Raw genomic sequence first — 5,873 nt, 5'->3', positions numbered from 1 at the left:
GAGGACTATATGAGGAAGTCATTAACAGTCAAAATATGCAATACTTAAAGTACTTAATGATCCTAATGATTTATATCCCATGGCTGATAATGAGCCTAGTGAAGTACCTACTATTTTGACTAGTGGGACATTAGCATAGAATGATATGTTAGAAATATAACTTAGCCAAATAGGAGAGTTAATGTAGTCTGAATAACAAATGAAAAATTAAAGTATCCATTTAGAGATCAATTAGATTGCATTGTTGGAAATTTGGTTACTAATAATGTTGAAGATTATAAAAGAGAAGACATGATGGAAGGAAAAGAGCAAGATCATGATCTAGATATTTTACAATGTGAAAAAATACCTATGATACCATTATTAACTTGGTCACAACCAGGTATCATCACTTTTCAGCCTAGCTTTAGGTCCAAAGGAACCAAATTGATAGAACAAAAGAAAAACATTGAACAAAAAGATTTATTAGTTATAGTTGTAGAAAAAGAGCTTAAGATAAGATAAAAGGAAATAATAGATCAAATAATAGATCACTCATAGCAAGCATTAGAAGAGAAAAAAGTAGAGGATGAGAAGAAAGGAGAGGAAATTAGGATAGAGAAAAGATAGCAAATAGGAAATATAATAAAGGAGCTAAGAAAAGAAACTCAAAATATAGTTTTGTAGAACCCTAAAAAAGAGATTGGTAAGGATACAACCAGTATATCAAAATCTCCATTTGGAGCATAGATTGAAAATATGTCATAGGATATTACAATTTTAATTGCAAAAGACATGGACATATAGAAATACATTCAATTAGTGACCTTTTTAACTAGGAAAATAGCACATAAATCAGGGAAGATGAGAAAGAATGCACAAAGGTGTTGGAAATATAAGAGGAGTAACTAAAAGGGGAGCGATGAATTAGATACTACAAAAATAATATTGACCATCTTTTTCCTTGCTAGATTCAAAAGTGATATATATATGGGTACACTTTATCAAATGCATATTATTAAGAGTCATTAGGTTTGACATAATTATTTATTTGTATTGATTTTTAGTTATTTAAAAATAGCAATAGAATCAACAAATAAAAATAATCTTATTTTTCCTTGATATTTTAGAGAGATGATGTTGTATTAAAAATATTATCTTTAAAATACAATAACATGTTATTTACATCCATAATGACTCACGTCAAAAAGATGAGAAGATATGGTTTCAACACTTTAAGAAAAATAGAGATGAACCAAAGAACATATAGAAGGAAATTTTTTAAAAGGGAAAGAATTATATTTATATTTTAAAAACATTTAGAAATCTAGAAATAGAAGATAGAAAATATTACCACTGTAGGAAAAGGGTTCATATAGAATGAAATTATCAAATTCGGCTAGTCACCCTCTCATAGAGAACATCATATATGAGTTAGATGAAAGAAAATTTGGTTACAGTGAGTATGAGGATTCACTAGATGATTAGTGTGTTATTAATGACTTACAATAATGATAAATTTTATTAGTGCTTTGAGATATCATTTTGTAGGACTAAATTGCTGATGGATGGAGGATTTCAATGATCTAAACTAGCTTCTTTATTTGGGATGGTGCTTGTATGAGAAGTATTTTTGGATTTTCTTTCTTTCTTTCTTTCTTTTTACATTCTTATTCTAATAAATTTTAGGAAGAATTGTCATTTTTGCAAGAGCTAAGAGTCAATGTTGTGGAGTTGTGTGGGTAAGGAGATCAATATAGATTGTTGCAGATGCCAATTTGAGGTTTTCTATTTAATATTTTGAGACTGGCTAATCAAGGATTTATATTAGATATTCACATTGACAAGGATTGAGGAGGAAACTTAATGGAGCTCTACTTGATTTAGAGGTTTTCTTCAAATAATAATTTCTCAAAAGTCATATTTATATTAGTTTTATGAATATTGTTTCTATGTAATCCTTAATGGTTGGTCCTTTAAGAAAGGTGAATTTGATGTTGATAGGATCAAAGTACATTAAGGGGGGGGAATATTAGTGTACTACCTATGATATTCTAGTTGTCACAACTATCAAAACTACCACTATAAATTTTATTGCTAAATTATTTGACACTATTCATTTATAGCATCTATTGTTTAAAAATTGGATATTCTCAATGAGTAAGATGTCATTTTTGCATTCACTACTATTATATTGAAGTATTAAATAATAATGATGAAATGTTATTGTTATCTGTAGAAGCATATATAAAATTTTAGTATGTAAATTGAATGATTTGAGGAATCAATAGTAATAAATACATAATATGACTAGTTATTGATTTTGACCCAAAAAAATTAGTGTCATTGGTCATCACTTATACAAGCAATAGGTGGAAATTCAGGCATGGTAAAAAATACTTTTAATTTTGTTAGGGAGAAAGTTAACAAGAAATTTTCATGAAGAAGAATACATTTGAAACTATGAGATTGGTAGAAGATACAAAAAATGAATAATGAAACTTGATAGAGAAAAATATATCAAATATAGTACATGAAACTCTAGGATCGAGATAAGTAGTGACCATAAAGACTAACTAGAAAAGAATATGTGATAATTGGAACAAATTATAATGACATTTATTTTCAAAAAGAGGGAAAGATAAACTATGAGTCATACTTGAAATTTATCAGTTTACACATAGGTTTCCAATGAAAATAAGGTTTGGATGATCTAAAGAAAAAATATACGTAGCATTGAGAATTGCTCTAGAAAAATATAATAAGAATTTATTTTTTAAATTAGCTTGTGAATAAATACTAGGCATCAACAAGAATAAACGAATGAATCCAATAAATCATATAGAAGTATCAGTGAGACATTGGTTCCTAAAAATTATTTTTAGTTATATGATAATTTCTTATATATCTTAAATGATTAATTTTCTTCAACCACTTAAGTCTAGTCAACGTCAATTTAGGGAGATGACTCAAGTGATATGGCCCTAGATTGGGGCTAGTAGAATAGAACAAGCTCACTTCCTCTAGTCTATTTATGTTCTTGGTGGAGAGATAAATAAACCAACATATGCATTAACTTCCAAATACTCTACCTTAATATATAATTGTTTAATGAATATTTTCTATCATATCCTTTAGAGATAAGACAAGGGTTATTAGAAGAGGTGGAATAGATCGATATAATCTTATATGTTTCTTCTTTTCTATATTTCTAGGATATTGTTTTAATAATAAAATCAATAATGATAATATTATTATTGAAATAACTAAACATTTATGGTTGTAATAGAAAAAATTATCTCTTAGAAGGAATAGGTATATGATGCCTTTATCAATATACGGACTTCTTCCTAGTTGTTGACTTTTCTTATTAAAAAATTTGTGACCAGCTTTTGATTTTGACTCAATTTTTTTATTTATATCATAAAGAGATGAAATATGGCAATTGATTATTTAGTTGAAATATTTTTAACAATGTTCATAAGTTAAATGTCATGGACTTAGGGTCCTTACACTTGGCTAAATCCAACAAGATAATCTAATTTTGTCAACATGATAAAGCTTGGTTTCATTAATTTCATTGTCATTTGGAGTTTGATTCATGGTTGGATCATAGGACACCCCCATTTTGTGGTGCTTTTTATATTTTTTCACGCCACCTTAGTGCTTCTTCTATTAACTTCAAGATATCCATGTCTATCTATAAACTTTTGTAAGATGAAAAGAATATTTCTTACTACATAACAAAGTCACTCTATTAAGAGAATATCTTGTTCCAATTTAGTTTTTCTTAGGGACTAGTTTTTCCTACTTTTGTTGTGTGTTATAAGCATTCTTATTACAAGTTACTGATGTTATTTTGATATTTTCTCTAAGAAAATAGTAATCAACATAGGTATTTAATTGTATGACTTGTGAATATGTTAATTTCCTAACACACCTTTGGTTGATATGTAGTATCGAGAAATGAGACATTTTTAAAAATGAATTGTCAAGCCATAAGAAAAATTGAAAACTAAGAAATCTCATTTAAAAAGCATGTATCGTTAAGTTTTTCTTAAAGATAATTTAAGGGTTTATACACGTCTTATTATAATTGTATCTACTAAAATATTGCAGACTTTTATTGTTAAGAACACATCGAAGTCTAAGAAATCTATGAATCCTATTTTTTCTAAAATAGGAATGCATTTACAAAGGTTTGCTCAATACATTCTCCTATTTCGTTGCATTTCGCCCTTAATGGCGCACTGGAGTCCTTTTGACTGAAACGAGTCGCCAAGGCTCGGTCGGGTCAAAAGGCATTTGTTCATATCGGCGATCTTTAGGGGCTCAAAGTGGCGTAAGTGTTTACACGGAACAATATAAAATAAAGCAATCAGTAAATTTTCTTGTTGACCAAGACATCACCATAAACATCCTTAAAATATGTGGGGAAGGGTGAAGCGGCAGTCAAAACAATTCACTTCTAGAATCGCTAGTGCTAATAAAATACGCGTTCAGCTGGACTTGGGATTGAGAATCTCATTAATATATTTAAAAAGAGGATGTTACAATGTATTTTGAGAGTTGAAATATATTTCATGAAGTAGTCTAGCATTTGCTGTCAACAATCGAATATCTCTGACCAATATGACGGCAAACAGTGTCTTAGACTTTTTAATAAATCAAGTCCATTGCCTATATATATTGGATTTAATGTTGGTTATATCCAAACGTACTTGTCTGTCTTTCATTCCTTCTAACGTACAACTAGGTTACACAGGCATTAGGATCTCATAAGCGAAGTCTCTCAAAGTTTTAACTGTGAGTTCAGTTTTCTGTCTCCTTTCAAAATATTTTTTGTAGTTACTAATGTTATTCATGGTTTTAACTTCTGTGGCTTTTTGGGTTTTAGGTTTAATTCAAAACTTGATCGGGAGGGTGGACAAGTTGCCCTAGTTTCTAGTTTGAAAGGTCCACAAAATCTCATTGAAGATGGCTGTTAAGTCATTTTACAAAATGATATTTGGATGCTTTTCAGGAAGTGATAATAAGAAGCAGCGCACAAAACAAGTAAGGCCACACGAGCCTTATGCATCTTCAACTTCGTTCTATTCTTGTGAGAATGAGTATGAAGTGCCAAAGAAAATGTACTGCAATGGGAATGAAGAGGAAGATGTAGATAAGGCCTCAGAGACTTTCATCGACAGCGTTCACAAGGACTTCAAGTTGCAGAAATCCTTGTCTGACGCTCAATATAATGGGTACCTTGCAAGAGCTACATAAACATTTTCACGAGAGCCGACAGCTATATAATTTGTAGAGAGGATCATTGATGTTTATTGTAGAAAGTTATATAATTTATAGAGAATATCTATGATCTTTTCAATTCTGGGTTTTTGTTTTTTATTTAGAATTATAATGATGAAGTTATTGTTTAAATACACAATATTTTATAGTTTTTTTTAATGAATCTATTTAATTAATATTGTTATGGATTTATATTTTTTAAATCTATTTAAATTAAAAAATTTTTTGTGTCTATTAAAACATAGATTTAGGTCTCGGTTAAATCACTTATAGTTTAATTTGTGATTTTTTTTTTGCAAATCATGTATACAAATCTTGCTTCATTTGGTTCTCATTGAGGTAACATGGAAAGGGACCTAGTCCTATTGTACAACAATACAAAGAAAACACAAAATAGTACTAAAACCCTAACATCAAGTCATTAAAGCCAAAAAAAAAATTAAGAACTTCCACTACATAAATGAATCAAAACAAACAAAAGAATATTTAGATCAACATCTATCTAAACACTTACACTACTACTTTTACTACAACTTTTACTGATCAATCCTACCTTTTAACAAAACCAACATATAGATCAATGAGAGTGTGTTTAAGACAAT

At 29.1% G+C, this 5,873-nt stretch overlaps 1 long non-coding RNA gene across 1 annotated transcript; it reads left to right on the top strand.

Annotated features, from left to right (window-relative positions):
- The first annotated feature begins 4,701 nt into the window (after nucleotides 1-4,701).
- Nucleotides 4,702-5,403, top strand: LOC149563562 (uncharacterized). The gene is made up of 2 exons (XR_016363562.1): nucleotides 4,702-4,785; nucleotides 4,877-5,403. It is a non-coding gene; the product is annotated as an uncharacterized LOC149563562 (long non-coding RNA).
- Nucleotides 5,404-5,873: the final 470 nt, after the last annotated feature.

The sequence above is a fragment of the Cupressus sempervirens genome, chromosome 4, assembly GCF_028749045.1.
Source record: "Cupressus sempervirens isolate cs-2001-9-10 chromosome 4, ASM2874904v1, whole genome shotgun sequence".
In the NCBI taxonomy this organism is placed as follows: Eukaryota; Viridiplantae; Streptophyta; class Pinopsida; order Cupressales; family Cupressaceae; genus Cupressus; species Cupressus sempervirens.
Note: the sequence above shows the minus strand (reverse complement) of the source record. Positions and strands in the feature narration are given on the sequence as shown.